We start from the raw sequence: 17,783 nt of genomic DNA, 5'->3' as shown, positions 1-17,783 counted from the left end.
AACACCCAAAGTAGCTTTGTTGTCCATGCTGTCAAATCCCTTAAAGTGCATCAAAAATTATGAACTCAGACAGTGCCTAGTTGCAGCAACAAATCCCTGGAGGGAAGTTTGAACATTAAAAATCCAAATCAAAGACCATCCAGTCTAAAAGAGAAAGAAGGCTGAAACATTGTACTTTTTACCCTGGAAACAGGGAATTAGGTTAAATGATAGGGAAAGGACCTGCGTAGTCAGGCACCAATCTTGTGGCAAGATAACAAAGTTGTGAGAGTTCCCACAATATAACATCACATTGAATAGACCAAGAGAAGAAAAAGGACCAGGACTGCAAAGGACCCCAGGGGAACCAGCCATGAAGTCACCCTAAAGGGCAAGGTAGAATGAGTGAGTGAGTGGAACTTTTAAGAAAGAGGGGATAAGCAGGACCAAGGGTATCTCACAATCCAGCTTGTGCACCAAAACACCCTACCTGAAGGGTGAGCATAATTCCTTCCACTCAGCATCTAGCATATACCTGAAGATTGACAAATAACACTGCATACCTGCTTAACTGGTTCTGCCATACATGATTCTAGTGATTCTAGAAATCAACAACCCTGCACAAACCCCATTTCACACTCCCTACCCAGATGTGATGGACAAGCATCTCAGACCCCATACGAGAGGAATTCACATGGCTGAAAGTAGGAATGAGGAAGGAATTCAATGCCACAGATGAAGGACCCAAATCCTGGTGATCAGATCCCACGTCTCTGGACTTAAATCATCCCCAACAGGGGGCCACTTACAACAGGATCCACCAGCTGACAAGATTAAAAAACACACAGTGGCACTAGATAGCTATATGGTATAAAATGTACTCTAGAAATAAAGGACAAATAAAAAACATATAATATGTAACGTCCATAAAAATTCCATAGGATTTTATCCATTAGCACTGGCAGACTGCACCCTTGGAGTGAAGCAGATAACTGTAGATAACCAAGAACAAAAGGGGGCGCCAGGCTGAGTGCAGTATTGAAGTAATTTATGGTTAAAACCAATTTAGTAACTCACAGGGTAGACAGTTGTTACAGGCATAAGGATTGTCAGGCATAGAGTCTCTCCAAACAGTCCTGGTCACCGCTGAGGCTTTGGACACTGATTGTGTCAAGATGTTTCTCAAAAGCAGTGCCTGGCGATCCTTATGCCTGTAACAACTGTCTACCCTGCGAGTTACTAAATTGCTTTTAACCATAAATTACTTTTAATACTTCACTCAGCGTGGTGCCCCTTTTGTTCCTGTCCACCTGCTGACAATCCGGAGGAGCACAAGCAAGAAAAGTGGGGCACACAGGTGCTGAATCCTCACAACTTGTTGGGTAGGTCACCAGCTGAGGAGATACAGAAGGTGATATCTTGTCACCAGTAGAACCAGTGTGGTCAATAGTGATGCGTTCAATGCCATCTATGGGAGAGTTCCCAGGTCTTCCAGGGGAAAGGGTTCTGTAGCACTCAGGAGATGTCCAATGGAGGTCCAGCCAGCACACTCACAGAAGGATCTTCCAACGAAGTGGGAATAGTCTATCCTGGAGAACCAGACAAGAGCTTTGGGTGTGAAGACACGCCAGGCAGAGAAACATTCCCAGGATTACAGGAAGGCACAACTCACAAAGTAGCACCTGGGACTGTTACGGGCAGGAGTTTGTATCCACTAGGAGCAGACTGGCCAGGAAGGGGTACTAGTTAATTGGAAATACGTGGAGGCGCAGGCAACAGAGGAGACACTGAAATGTACTGGTTCTCCAAAGGTCACCAAGAAACACTGGTAGCTTGGGCCTCAGAGTTACAAAAGACAGATGTGACACTGGATACAGCATACTCCCAGGACTCGGCAGAAACAGGACTCAGGGTGCCAGCATGTTCAGGAGTGGTGTGACCCCTCAGAAAGACTGAGGTGCAGAGTCTAAGAAGCAAGGACTTTACTGCTTTACTGCTGATGGCTCATAGAATGCGCTCCTCTGACTCACTCAAACAGGCAGCTACTTAGAAGGAAACAAGGAACACAGATGTGAGAGTCACTGGGAGCACTAAGGTCCTGGGATCACAAGCGAGAATCTCTGGGAAACTGGGATCACAGGAGTGAGAGTCCATAGGAGTACAGGGGAGCTGGGATCGCAAGAACACAGGTGAGATTCTCTGGTAGCACTAAGGTGCTGGGATCATAAGGAACACAGGATTGAGAGTCTCTGGGAGTACTGGGGTGCAGGGATCACAGGAACGCAGGTGTGAATTTCTGGTGATCACAGAAACAAAGGGTACAAGGGTCACTGGATGCTTTAGAAGTCACATGCATGTCACATACCCAATGAAGGGTTTCTGCATGGCTCTGAAGCTTTGCTTTCTGCTGTAATGATGTGATTGCTTATTTAGGCTTTGGACCCATTTTAGAGATCTTGGTGTGCTGGTGACATTACTCTCTCTGACTATTCACGGTTCCAGCCGGTGGTCACTTCAGCACCCACTTACAAATACAGCCATTTCCACAGGAACATGTGCATTGAGTATAGTGCGATAGAGGTGCACAGGGGTCACAGAAGATGCTGGAAGCATAAACACTGGAGACACAAGAGAACACCAAGGTGCTTAGGGATCACAGTGGATAATTGGAAGCAGGAACACTGGAGACCAAAGGAGCACTAGGGATTACAGGGAACACCAAGGATGCACGCAAGGATAAAGTCAGGGCAGGTGCTTGTTGGCACAGTGGGCCTGGCAGCCAGTGTGTTGATGCATTGCTTGCAACATGCCAACTAGCACTTTAAGATATGAGCCCTGTTCTGGGATTAACAGATTGTCTCTGAAGGCAGGCCTTGTCCAGGAACTTGACACAATGAGCCATGAAGTCCAGAGGACATGGAGGTCCTTGTAAACACAGGGAATGCTCAGACCCACCTGACCAAGCTACAAGAGACATCAACAGTGGCAACCTTACAACAAAAGGGGTCTTAGGTTTTAGATTGCAGGCACTGGTTCTTTTTGGTGATACCGAGTGAATGCTCTCAAAATAAAAGAGTTGTCTGTGCATCTTTGTAAAGATATGTTACGCTAACGGTAAGCAACTAGACCCAACATGAGGCAAAGTCATAATACTTAAAAAGTTGGGCAGATTGTGCAGATGAGGAGTTTAGGTGGCAGGAAGTGACTACTACTATCTATACGTACATAGACTCCTCACATTCAGCCCATGAGCTAAACAAAATAAATTGAATATATTCCTCCCTCCATGCTATTTAGGCTGCCAGCTATTGTATTTAGACAGCCATAGTGCTAGCATCTTCCTGAATACCCCAACAGTGACTGTATTTGATATGATGCAGCCACTGTTCTGCCAACTATTTTCAGAGACAGGGTCACACCTGGGGCTGTGCCACAGCTCTAGACCAGGGAAGCATTCCCCATTTAACCTAGTACATTCAGGTATGAAAAGAGCCACAATGCAGAGCCCAGTGGCTGAAGGCCACATTCTAGGCTAGCCCCAGTCATCCAGTCCAGCAGGATTTAGGTGCTGTTTCCAAAGCTAGTGCTGAGGAGCTGCCGATCTAGACTGTTGCTACGTGGACAGGGCCAGGTTAAAAGCATTATGGGCCTGGTGTTGAGGATTCTGGTGGGCCTTATGGGCTGTGTGTCGACATGTGCCCTGAGGTGAAAGGGAAAGTGAAAGGGTGCAGCGGCGTAGGCCCAATGCTATGACAGACATCCCAACCTGCAAAAACTCATTTCAGGGAGGTGGTGAACTAATTTCAGGGAGGTGATGCTTCGCGCTGACCCCCCCCCCCCATGCAGCCTTACCAGTGCCAATGAAATGCAGCCTTACCGGTGCCCATGGAATACAGCCTTACCAGTGCCCATGGAATGCAGCCTTACCAGTGCCCATGGAATACAGCCTTACCAGTGCCCATGGAATGCAACCTTACCAGTGCCCATGGAATACAGCCTTACCAGTGCCCATGAAATGCAGCCTTACCAGTGCCCATAAAATACAGCCTGATCACACAGAGCTCTGAAACGGATTCGCTTTGAATAGCCCGGCAGCAACTGTAACAAATTCCCGCCTCCTATGATACATTTCACACTGATTTAATGCATCATTGGATCAGTGTTCCATCTATCTAGGAGGCGGGACTTTGTTACAGTCCTCCACCTCGCACAGACTGGCATTCCCTGGCGAGGACGTCATCACATCCGCCTGTCACTCAGCCACAGACAGAAGACAGAGCAGCCGAGTGGTCGCTGCGGCTATACACCATTTGGCCATTAATGCTGCTCTGTCTTCTGTCTGTGGCTGAGTGACAGGCCATAGGTGTGCCTTGTAATAAGGGACCACCGATTTCTGGTAAGCGGCAGTCCTTTCTGTGGTGGAGGATATCTTTTCACTTGTCACTCTAGTGTGGAACCTCACGGCACATCACTTTTGGATTACCATCATAATTGGACCTCTTCTTATGTTTTATTTTGTCCACTTCTCTGCAATATGGATTGATTTTTGTTTTTTTCACTTTCATCAAGTCATTGGACAATTTCCAATCACTTTCTGTTATTATATTTCTTTTATTGCATTTGTATTTCTTTGTTACACATGTACCTACATTTATATGTTTGATGCACTATATATTCTGTCTATCATATAGTTTGATGCGCTCATTTTTTGCACTTCTGCTTTGGGTCTATTTAACTCAATTTTATTTTACTCAGTGTGACCTTTGGCATTTATCGTTGGGAGCATATGTAATTTTGTTTACTATTCCCATTATCTAGCACGACTTTTTGCTCTGTAATTCTGTTTAGTGTCGTATAACACTTTTTAGTTGCAGCTTATCACATTGTACACTCTATAGCGCAGAATTCTTTTTTACCTATAGGTGTGCGCTGCCTATTACATTAGGGTGTGTGCCCCGAAGTTCAAACAAGAGAGGGGGAGTGTATGACAGTGGGTAGTTTGTACAGGAGAGGAGTGTGGAGGGTATGAGAGTGGGTAGCATGTACAGGAGAGTAGTGTGGAGGGTATGAGAGTGGGTAGTATGTACAGGAGAGGAGTGTGGAGGGTATGACAGTGGGTAGTCTGTACAGGAGAGGAGTATGGAGGGTATAACAGTGGGTAGTATGTACAGGAGAGGAGTGTGGAGGGTATGCCAGTGGGTAGTATGTACAGGAGAGGAGTGTGGAGGGTATGAAAGTGTGGGGAATGTCTGTGGGTGGAGGTGAGTCTGTTGGGGAAGGATGAGGTTCAGTGGTGGTGTCTGTGGAATTACTAGGGAGGGATGCTGGGGAGGTGGGAGATAAAAAGTGACTATAGAATAACGTCTGTCAATTAGGGGGTAGGAAGAAGCTGGGAGTAAAGGCTGTCAGCAGAAGGTATGGAGGCCTGCGGTGTGTATGCATGCCGGGGGTGGGAATTGGTTGATGAATGAAATATGTCATCTGTGGGTTGGGAAATAGTTGGCCATTTATATAAGTTGGGGGGGTGTTTAATGGGAAGTGTCTGGGACAGGGGCGTACACAGAGCATTTGGCACCCGGGGCGGATCCTATATCTGGCACCCCCCAGGTGGCGCATGCAGAATGCAGGACCGGTCAGGCCAGGGGAGAGTTTTCTCTGTTGGCTCATTGCAGCCTTTTTTTTTTGGGGTGGCTGGGCCCAGGGCTTTTCTTTTCAGGGAATAGATGCAGGAACCCCCCCCCCCCTTTCATGTGGGGGAGAACACCACGTCATAAGGTGGGTGTGGCCAAATTGTACAGTGGGAGGGTCTTAAAGGGGCACTGTTCAATAAAACTAGGAATGCATAACACAGGATTCAGGAGAGCGTAACATACAGAGAGCTGGGTTAAGGAGACCGCAATACACAGAGCACTGGGTTCAGGAGAGCATAGTACACAGAGGGCTGGGTTTAGGAGAGCGTAATACACAGAGCGCTGGGTTCAGGAGAGCGTAATACACAGAGCGCTGGGTTCAGGAGAGCGCAATACAGAGTGCTGGGTTCAAGAGAGCGTAACACACAGAGCACTGGGTTCAGGACAGCAAAACACACAGAGCACTGGGTTCAGGACAGCGTAATACACAGATCATCAGTGCCCAGCCATCAGTGCAGCCTTACCTGTGCCAATCAGCTCAGCCTCACCAGTGCCCATCAATGCATCCTCAAGCCACCAGTGCCCATCAATGCAGCCTCAAGTCACAAATGCCCATCAATGCAGGCTTATCATCAGTGCCCATCAATGTAGCCTCACCAGTGCCCATCAATGCAGCCTCATCACTACCCAGCCATCAGTGCCCATCAATACAGCCTCATTAGTGCCCAGCCATCAGTGCCCATCAATGCAGCCTCATCAGTGCCCATCAGTACAGCTTAATCAGTATGGATAATAATCAGTGTAGCGCTGGACACAAATGATAAATAGCGATGTAATAATAATGCTAAAAAATTATGAGAAAATATTAACCACAAAATATGTTATACACAATTCATGGTATTAATAGATCTCCAATTGGTGAGATATCATCAGTGAAGAAAAGTATATCAAAACAAACAATGCCGCACTGAACTGGTGATACGATACACATATATATTATGAACACATGTGAATTATTGACCTAAACTTATTTCGTCATAAAATAAAATTGGTGAAAATCATATAAGTGATAATAATTATTAATGTGAGTCCGTACCCTGAAAGGGTGTATACAAAGAAAAAAACACAAGTGCAGAATGAAACATATAGAATGTAAAGTTCATAAGTGCAAAATAGGCTAAAGTTCATGAGTGTCACAAATGAAGAAATGAATCCAAAGAAATCCAGAAAAGGCTATTGCAGGGTTTGGGATTGCATGATCCACCTTTAGTGCAGCCCACCACCACATGGTAAAATTAGAGGCCTACCAGAAAGCCTGCGACCGCCCTTACTCAGGGGGGGTCAATACAGGCTTAGTAGTGGAAAATATCCGAAGATGATAGGTTCCCTAGACTGTTCTCCCGCTCTCCTCGCCAAACAGATGGTCCGCAGCAACGGGGACCCCAATATGGAAGAAGTGCTCCCAGGGATTCCTTCAGTACTTCCTCCCGGATGGGCCAGGCACAAATAAGCCACAGATCCTTTTGTGTCACTGGGGAAGGAGGGAAGATAAATCTTTCCAACGGGACCGAATATGTTGGATCTCAGATTATAGAGATCTAAAAGGCTTGTTGCATTTGCCTGCCGGCTTCTGTGATCTCCACCTGGGTAACACTCCAGAAAGCTGTCCTCTCTTCCTTTTCTGGATTTCTTCATTTGTGACACTCATGAACTTTAGCCTATTTTGCACTTATGAACTTTACATTCTATACGTTTCATTTTGCACTTGTGTTTTTTACTTTGTATACACCCTTTCAGGGTATGGACTCACATTAATAATTATTATCACTTATATGATTTTCACCAATTTTATTTTGTGACGAATAAGTTTAGGTCAGTAATTCACATGTGTTCATAATATATATGTGTATTGTACTTGAGTACACTATGCAAGGATTGTGAATGGTTTCAGTATATTCAGTAACGATGTTGAAAAGCCACTACTACTGCCTCATTATTGATCATGTATGCAAGAGAAGCCATGTAATGTGTTTAAAGGGAATTCTATCGTACAGCCGAGGGAAAGACAGGTAGAGTGCAAAGCTGAAGAAATACCGTGCTTCAAAGTGTAAAGTCCACAAGTTGGTGGTGACTAGGGAAAGCGGTAGCCCTAGTGACAGGTGGCTTGGGTCCTCATGTCTCATAGGCCTCAGGTGTTTGACTAGATCTACAGAGCCCTAACCTGCAAGTGTGCAGCCAGTTAAGTATTAAGACACCTGATGTGCACATTTGATCTGGGTCAATGAATTACCCAAATAATAAATCCAACAACAGAATGAGAGCCCACAGCCTGGATTTTAAAAACAAGTCAGCAATGGAAACCTCATTATTTTTATCCTTACAGATAACTTTCAAAAAGGAACTGATGGCAAAAAACACCCATTTTGTTTGGTTACATACTCCTTAAAATATGATTTAATGTATTTTAAAACAATGCTAGTATACATTTTTGAAATGTATTGAGACTGGGAGATCATACACTGAGAACCAAAGAGCCTTTTTTGCATTGCACCATGCTGTCAGTCTAATATATTTCAGGCACTGGGTGCCTGGAAAGAATCCCTTAGATCCCATGAGGAATTGTCTAGTAGTTTACAATAGATTGAAAGCACACAGACCTCAGAAAATGTCTCTCATAGCAGTTTACAGTGTTGTCCGATTTAAATGAATGACTGAATGGAATTACAAATATTATATATATATATATAAACAAAAAAATATATATATATATATATATATATATATATATATATATATATATATATATATATTTATATTTTTTTTGGGCATTTAATAGTCCGGCTTGCATTTTACCTGACATTTTTATACAGTATGTTATACAGAGTTCATGATCTAAACACCAACATTTTTCTCCCATCACAGCTAAGATATGTCATTAAACAATCCAGAATGTAAGATATTAACATATTAGGATTTTAGCAATATGTTTACAATGTGAAGGCTAAATCTTCTTTAGACAGTGGTATGCCCTGTACACACGATAGGATTTTCCGACAATAAAACCATGGATGTTTTTCCGATGGATGTTGGCTCAAGCTTGTCTTGCATACACACGGTCACACAAATGTTGTCGGAAATTCCGACCGTCAAGAATGCGGTGATGTACAACACGTACGACGAGCCCAGAAAAATTAAGTTCATTAGCCAGTGCGGCTCTTCTGCTTGATTCCGCATCTGCGGAATTTTGTGCGTCGGAATTGCGTACACACGATCGGAATTTTCGACAACAGATTTTGTTGTAAAATTTGAGATCCAGATCTCAAATTTTGTTTGTCGGAAATTCAGACGAAAATGTCCGATGGAGCCTACACATGGTCAGAACAACAAGCTCCCATCGAACATTTGTTGACGGAAAATCCTATATTGTGTACAGGGCATTAGGCTGGCCATACATTATACAATTGTCTTGTACAATTTTCCTTTAGATTGAGAAAAACCATATCATATGAGGTCAAACCTAGACACTTTCAATTTGTATGCAATCAGGCAGGCCATTGCACTACATAGTAAAGGTAAATTTAAAGGAAATTGAAAAGGAAATTTGTATAATGTATGCCATGCTTCAGTGCTAGTTCACACCAGATGCAGTGCACTTATTGGGGAACCACTAGCGTCATAAAGCAGCCCAGCTGAAGGTGTTAATTTATTAAAAGAATCATGACTTGGTTTTTTATGAGGACGTTTAGTGTTTTGTAACTCTTTGCTTAAATGAATAAAAATAATTTAAAAACTAAAGCAGCCCAGCTTACGGTAGTGGAAGAGGAGATAAGAGATGATATGATAATTTTTGACAGACTGGCGATTATGTGATACCACATAAAGCTTTGGCAGTAAAAAAATAAATAAAAGCATGTGGTGATGCCAGGGCAAGTCCTGATGAATATGGTTCCCCCTAAGGATATAGCAACAGAAGAGTTAAGTTCTGCTGTGCATAATTCACTCAGTAAAAAAGGAAAGTGATGTTGGGTATGATTTGGGGAAAGTGAAAAATTTATAGGCTAATGAGGAAAATGAGAATCTAGCACCTAAACTTCTGGTGGGCACAATTCACTTCTAGTGATGCTAGCCTTCACTGTGATGAGAGGACACCTCAGGGGTCCCACACAGTTCTGTCAAGGGAAGGGTTAGAATGGTACTGTAAACACAGGAAGAAGGGTAATAAATTCATTCAAAATGGTTCTGCATTATGGGTTTTCAGTTGCTGTGCAGAACTTTCTGTGTAAAGAGAATGGATGATGCTCTGAACTCTGGAATTTGGGCGGTTAAAGGATACATTCTAAATTTCTATCAAGGTAAAAGATGATGGCCAGAATTTCTGGATGCACTGCACTCATGCAACTGTCAGGGTAAGAAATGCAGGGAGAGGGGTGATTTTTATTCACTTAATAAAATCAGCAGGATTATATGGTTTAAGTAAAATGTAATAGGGGGTCAATTATGGAATGAGAGAGGCAAAATTATGAATTATGTTGAATGGTGGCAGAATAAATGTTGGTGTACCAATTTCTGACAAGAGCAGGGTTAACTAATCTGCCATGCAGGATCCTGACAGGAGACTTCTTTTGGAGATCAATTACAATATCCTTTGAACAATAACAATTCTGTTAAGAAAAGAGTCAGGTAAGATACTCTCAGATGAGTTTTTTGAGAGTTTTGTGCATTGTGTCATGTTGACGATTCCCACTCTGGGCGCCTCCAATATGCCTCGGTGAAGAACAAACACGCTGATGTATGCTTCAAGTGGTGGAGCTCAGGGACATCCTGAAGTATATAATTGTTTGCAAAACAACCAGAGGTGATGACCCATCAAACCTGTTGGTGGAGATACAGTAAGCAATGTCATCACATCTTTACTTATTGCATCTTTCTTTACAGTTTATTAAAATCTGTTTCCAATCATTACCTATATGCAAAAATCAGTTGGTTTTTATCCCAAGAACAAAGCATTGCTTATTATTGACACAAGACTGGGTAGTTCAAGCGCTGATACCAGGAAAGGATAGTCCAGTATATTCAACGACAACAAGGTGTGTATGGATTTTAAGGGGTTAAAACAGTGTAAAAGCCTGGAAACTGAACAACCATTTTAGGTTAGATTATTGTAAGCCTGTCCTTTTTAAAAATAATAAAACAGCAAGCATGTAAAGATGTGACAGATACATCAAAAATTACTTCCCTGTAAACTTTACAATAAGAATCAAAATATTCTGTATACCCACTGATTATGCACTAGAATGGATCACATTTGAGTCTAGAGGAACAGCAAAGAATATCATCTTCAATGACAGAGGTCACACAAGCCTTCCCTGTTTTCATAGGTGATTGTTCCTTTTCCCTTGATCTCAGACATGGCTTCCACTTCTACTTCAAATATTTATCAGAGTGTAAATAGGGCTGTGAGTGCTTTCATACTATTTCCCCAGTCACAGGTATGAGCGGGAGTGGGACCATCTTGTCGAGGTTTTTTCAGCAAAGAAGCTGTGGTTGCTAGGCAACTGGTTAAAGAGCGCTTATGAAGTTGGAATTTTTCCATACTCTTGAAGACCAGCAAAAGCCTGAATGTGGTCTTTGTAAAAATTTGTACGCCACGTGGGACTAGCTCTACAATCTCGAACTGGGATTTTTTCTGTAATTAGTGAAATTACACAGATTTATTACAAACGTCTACATTAGCTCATAGCAGTTCAGTTTCCATGCACTGGCTGGGTGAATCCAGGTACATCTGCATATATGAATTTGCAGTATCTTATATCAGGTTTTTACTGCTTTCCCTCAGTTCTTGTGTCAGGAGCCAGGGAGCGTCTCCGCTTGCCGGGCTCCGATGCGCATGCGCGCGGGACTGGAGCTTCGCCGCACACCCGTCCGCGGCCTGATGGAGCGGCGCGCGCGGGTGCACGACGGTCCCCGTGTGCGCGCCGTCGCCCGTGCGGGTGCCCAGTAGCGCGTCACACTGACGCGCTCGCCGGGCAGGGAGACTATTTCTGACGGCTCCAGCGCCCAGGCTCCAGCTGGTTCGTCGTCAGCTCTCCCTGATTCCCTGTGCCTGTGATACCCTGATCTCTGCCTGTCTCTGTGTACTGAACCTTGGCTTGTTAACCACTACTCTGCTGGATTGCCCCATTATCTGCTTGTCTCTGTGTACTGAACCTTGGCTTGTTAACCACTACTCTGCTGGATTGCCCCATTATCTGCTTGTCTCTGTGTACTGAACCTTGGCTTGTTAACCACTACTCTACTGGATTGCCTGATACCCTGACCTCTGCCTGTGTAACGGACTTGTCTCCACCCGATTGCCTGATACCCTAACCTCTGCCTGCATTAACGGACTTCCTACTGTTTTATCTGCCTGCTACACACCTGACCCCTGCTCATAATTACAGTCCTGCCTCTGCCTATACTCAGTCCTTATCTCTGGTCCCTCCTACAGATCCCAAAGCACCCGCTTCCAATCTCCGGACCTCCTACCTCCCGGAAGCCCGTGCCTCCGCGTGCCCCCAGCTCTCTGTACCCACTTCAGGGGTCTGGGTGCGCGTGGTTGTAAGGGCGAGCCGCTCTCGGCATCTCGGCCTCAGTGAGTATTAGTCCGTGACAGTACGAACCAGCCAGATGTCCGAGGCCGGCAGAGCGCGCTCTTCTCTGGAGATCCTGTGCCAACAGGTGTCTACTCTTGCTGACTCAGTACAGAAATTGCAGGAAGGTTATACCCAAATTGATAACCGTCTTCAGCAGATCACAGGGTCACTACCCCCTGCAGCCGCAGTTCCCGCACCCAGCAGTGGGGGTCCGCTCCCTCAGGCTTCCGCCAACCCTACTGTTGTCATGGCACTTCCGGAACCCAGGGTTCCTACACCTGAACGGTTCTCAGGGGACCGTAAGAAGTTTAGGGCCTTCAAAAATGCATGCTCCCTTCGCTCTCCAGCCAAGAACCTTTTCTTCAGAAATCGTTAAGGTGGGATTTGCGATTTCCCTACTATCCGAAGAACCCCAAGCTTGGGCCCACGGCTTGATGGAACAGAGCAGTCCTGTTTTGAACACCATCGAGGCCTTCTTTGGGAGTATGTCCCAGCTCTACGATGACCCGCAGCGTATGGCTACAGCTGAGGCCATCCTGCACCATCTGTCCCAAGGAAGAAGACCTATTGAGGACTATACTGTGGAATTCCGTAAGTGGGCGGCCGATACAAATTGGAACGAGCCGGCCCTACGCTATCAGTACCGCCAAGGCTTGTCCGAGTTACTTAAGGATGAATTAGCTAGGATGGAAACCCCTGCTTCCTTGGAAGAACTCATTCAAGCAGCCACGAAACTAGATAGGCGACTGCGGGAGCGACGTTCAGAGCGTTTCCAAGGTCCACGCCCCACCTGGGCGTTACCAAGACCCCACTCCGCACAGACCCCGACCTCAACTTCGGTTGCTGCTACACCGGTCCCTGAGGTCGAACCCATGCAGCTCGGCCTGGTCCGGGGCCCACTAACCTCCGAAGAGAAGCAACGCAGGCGACAGTCCAACCTATGTCTCTACTGCGGAGGAACCGGACATTTCCTGCGCAGCTGTCCGATCAGGCCCAGTAAGTCTCCTCAGCCAGATGTGTTAAATTATCCAAACAATAATATTCCCAAGACTTATGTGATGTTGTTTATCTCCCTACAGCTTCCGGAAGGGGAGACCCGCTTGCAGGCCATCATTGATTCCGGAGCGAGCAGTTGCTTCATAGACTCTGCCTTGGCACACAGCTTGAATATTCCCATACAAACTAAAGTTCAAGATTTACGGGTGCACCTGGCCAACGGATCCCTTCCTAGCTCAGGTCCCATCACCCAGGAAACCCAACCTATTCCGGTAACTACTGATTCCGGCCACCGGGAGTTCTTACGGCTCGACTTGATTCATTCACCTATCTTTCCCGTCATACTAGGCTTGCCCTGGTTACAGGTTCACGATCCACAGATTAAATGGAGCACCAAGGCAGTATCCTTCTCCTCTCAGTATTGCTCTCAGCATTGTCTGCTCCCGGCTCCCAAAGTTTGTGCCACAATGGCTGCGCCATTGGGCAACCTCCAACATGTTCCCTCCAAGTACCTTGAGTTTCAAGAGGTCTTCAGTAAACAGATGGCTGACCGCCTACCACCTCATCGGTCCTACGACTGTCCGATCGACCTCCTTCCCGGATCCGAGATTCCATTCGGTCGGATATTCCCTCTCTCAGAAACCGAGCTAGAAGCTCTTAAACAATATATAGACGAAAATCTCAAGAAGGGCTTCATCCGTCCTTCATCTTCACCCGCCGGAGCGGGTATCTTTTTAGTTGGGAAAAAGGACGGTTCCTTAAGACCCTGTGTAGATTATCGACAGCTCAACAACATCACGATTAAGAACCGGTACCCGCTACCACTCATTCCTGAGTTATTTCAGAGGTTCCGATCAGCTAAGGTGTTCTCTAAACTTGATCTCCGGGGGGCCTACAATCTTTTCAGGATCAGGGCTGGGGACGAATGGAAGACTCGGGCATTTTGAGTACTTAGTGATGCCATTCGGACTCTGTAATGCCCCGGCCACCTTCCAACACCTGGTGAATGACATATTCCGAGAATACCTGGATGACTTCCTTGTTGTATACCTGGACGATATTCTTATCTTCTCCCCCACGCTAGAGATACACAAGAGACATGTAAAGAAGGTTCTTACCATACTTCAACAGCACAAGCTATACCTGAAAGCTGAAAAGTGCGAATTTGAAAAATCAACCATACAGTTTCTGGGATTCATCCTTTCAACCAATGGGGTCGCAATGGACCCACAGAAGATTCAGGCAATTCAAGAGTGGCCGGCTCCATCTAACAAGAAAGGGGTACAGAGGTTTATAGGGTTCGCCAACTTCTATCGAAAATTTATTGTTGGATTCTTGGCCATCGTGGCACCTATTACCCAATTAACCCGTCAGCACAGTTCTTTTCAGTGGTCCTCAGCCGCTCAAGAGGCTTTTCTAACATTGAAGAAGTTGTTCAGTTCCGCCCCGATTCTCTGTCATCCTGACCCGACTCAACCCTTCGTATTAGAGGTAGACGCATCGGAGATCGCAACTGGAGCAATTCTCTCCCAGAGACAGGGACCTAAGGCCATTTTGCATCCGGTAGCTTTCGCCTCTAGGAAACTCAGTCCACCAGAACTCAACTATGATGTGGGTGACAGGGAGCTGTTGGCTATAAAGTTCGCTTTAGAGGAGTGGAGGTATTTGCTGGAGGGTGCAATACACCCGGTCATGATCTTTACGGATCACAAGAAACTAGAGTACCTCCGAACAGCAAGACGACTAAAACCCCGCCAAGCCTGTTGGGCCCTCTTCTTTTCCAGTTTCAACTTTCATATAGCCTACAGACCTGGAGCAAAGAATGGGAAAGCCGATGCTCTCTCTCGGATGTTCTCCGCAGACTCTCAAACGTCAACGCCAAGTACGGTCCTCTCTCCACAAACTTTCTTGGAGTAACTCAGGCGGATTTAATGTCATCCATTAGATCCTCATCTAGCTCGTGCACAGAACTAGTAGTGCACTCCTTGAGGAAATATGAGGACCTTTTTTGGATTAAAGGAAAAATATTCGGTCCTTAGCCCTTAAGATGTGTCATGACCATAAGATGGCAGGACACTTCGGGAGTAAGAAAACGTCTGAACTACTTTCTCGTTCTTTCTGGTGGCCAGGATGGAGACGGGATTGTAAAGAGTATGTGTTCTCTGTGCCAGCGGAACAAGGGCCAAAACACTAGGTCCTGGGGCCTGCTCAAACCTTTGCCCATCCCGGAACGGCCATGGGCTGATGTGTCCATGGATTTTATTGTCGACCTACCTACCTCGGAAAATTTTTCTACCATCCTTGTCATTGTCGATCGCTTCTCTAAGATGGCCCATTTCTTGCCCATGAGGGGCACTCCATCTGCTGTAGACACAGCCAATGTCTTCCTAAAAGAGGTCGTGAGGCTCCATGGTATACCAAGAAGCATTGTGTCGGATAGGTGTGTACAATTTACGTCCAAATTCTGGAGGGAACTCTGCAAGTCCCTGGGCATCAACGTTTGTCTCTCTTCAGCTTATCACCCCCAAAGCAACGGTCAAATGGAGAGGACAAACCAAACGTTAGAGCAATACCTCCGTTGCTTTTGCTCAGGTTCTCAGGATGATTGGGCGAGTCTTCTCCCCTATGCTGAATTTGCATACAATAATTCAATTCATGCCTTTACCAACCAGACACCCTTCTGGGCAAATTGTGGGTTCCATCCCACGTCCTTTGCTAACAACATTCCCGAAATGACAGTCCCCGCAGTTCAGGACAGGATAACCTCGTTGCAATTCAACTTCCAGAAGATCCAAGATATGTTACACAAGGCGCAGGAAGACTACAAGAAACAGTATGATCGGGGCAGAAAGGCGAACCCAAAGTTTGACTTAGGAGAAGAGGTGTGGTTGTCCACCATTAATCTTAGATTACCATTGCCATCTCGAAAACTTGGACCCAAGTTCATCGGTCCTTTCCAAATCAAGAGGATCATTAACCCTGTGGCTGCTGAGCTAGCACTCCCCAAGACATATCGGATCCATCCTGTTTTCCACGTGTCATTGTTGAAGCCTGTGGTGCCTAGCCCTTTTCCGGGAAGAAGAGAGCCTCCTCCTCCGCCAGTCAGAATCGATGGCGAGAATGAGTTCGAAGTGGAGTCCATTCTGAGCTGTAGGAAGAAGGGCAGGCAGCTACAGTATCTGATTCAGTGGAAGGGTTACCCACCTGAAGATAATTCTTGGGAACCCGCTAGGAACCTGCATGCTCCACGGCTAATCCAAACTTTCCACCAAGATCATCCGGAATTGATGGCTAGCCTAGGCGTCCAGTGTCCGCCCATAGGAGGGGGGCACTGTCAGGAGCCAGGGAGCGTCTCCGCTCGCCGGTTTCCGGTGCGCATGCGCGCGGGACTGGCGCTTCGCCGCACACCCGTCCGCGGCCTGATGGTGCGGCGCGCGCGGGTGCACGGCGGTCCCCGTGTGCGCGCCGTCGCCCGTGCGGGTGCCCGGTAGTGCGTCACACTGACGCGCTCGCCGGGCAGGGAGACTATTTCTGACGGCTCCAGCGCCCAGTCGGGTTGCTGGTTCGTCGTCAGCTCTCCCTGATTCCCTGTGCCTGTGATACCCTGATCTCTGCCTGTCTCTGTGTACTGAACCTTGGCTTGTTAAACCACTACTCTGCCGGATTGCCCCACTATCTGCCTGTCTCTGTGTACTGAACCTTGGCTTGTTAACCACTACTCTGCTGGATTGCCCCATTATCTGCTTGTCTCTGTGTACTGAACCTTGGCTTGTTAACCATTACTCTGCTGGATTGCCCCATTATCTGCTTGTCTCTGTGTACTGAACCTTGGCTTGTTAATCACTACTCTACTGGATTGCCTGATACCCTGACCTCTGCCTGTGTAACAGACTTGTCTCCACCCGATTGCCTGATACCCTGACCTCTGCCTGCATTAACGGACTTCCTACTGTTTTATCTGCCTGTTACACACCTGACCCCTGCTCATAATTACAGTCCTGCCTCTGCCTATACTCAGTCCTTATCTCTGGTCCCTCCTACAGATCCCAGAGCACCCGCTTCCAATCTCCAGACCTCCTACCTCCCGGAAGCCCATGCCTCTGCGTGCCCCCAGCTCTCTGTACCCACTTCAGGGGTCTGGGTGCGCGTGGTCGTAAGGGCGAGCCGCTCTCGGCATCTCGGCCTCGGTGAGTATTAGTCCGTGATATCTTGTGTGGTAACTGGAACAGTAAGAGGGCCGGAAATCAACTCAATGGAGACAAAGGTAGCAATAATAACCGGACAGGGGTTATTACCTTTACTTACTTTATCCAAAACTCAGTGTGTATACCAACACAGAGAGAAATTGCATACCTCCCAACTTTCTGAGATTGGAATGAGGGACACCTATTAGCAAAAGTATGTAGGCATAGGACACACACCCTGCCACGCCTCCTTAAAGAAGAATAGTATAAAAAATGATTGTTTAAACCCACAAGTGCTTTTTTTTTATCACTACTCTTCCATAATATTGACTTTTGGAATTTCCAAATGGAGCAATTTAGAA

General features: G+C 46.2%; 1 protein-coding gene across 1 annotated transcript in view; it reads right to left on the bottom strand.

The window, feature by feature from the left end:
• Positions 1-7,549: 7,549 nt before the first annotated feature.
• Positions 7,550-17,783, bottom strand: part of LOC141108421 (metabotropic glutamate receptor 6-like) — a 181,644-nt gene continuing 171,410 nt past the window's right edge. Inside the window, exon 11 of the mRNA XM_073600014.1 lies at positions 7,550-10,481. The gene's annotated coding sequence lies outside the window, so the exon portion shown is untranslated. The remainder of the gene's footprint in view (positions 10,482-17,783) is intronic.

Source organism: Aquarana catesbeiana, linkage group LG09 (assembly GCF_042186555.1).
Source record: "Aquarana catesbeiana isolate 2022-GZ linkage group LG09, ASM4218655v1, whole genome shotgun sequence".
Lineage (NCBI taxonomy): Eukaryota > Metazoa > Chordata > Amphibia > Anura > Ranidae > Aquarana > Aquarana catesbeiana.
Note: the sequence above shows the minus strand (reverse complement) of the source record. Positions and strands in the feature narration are given on the sequence as shown.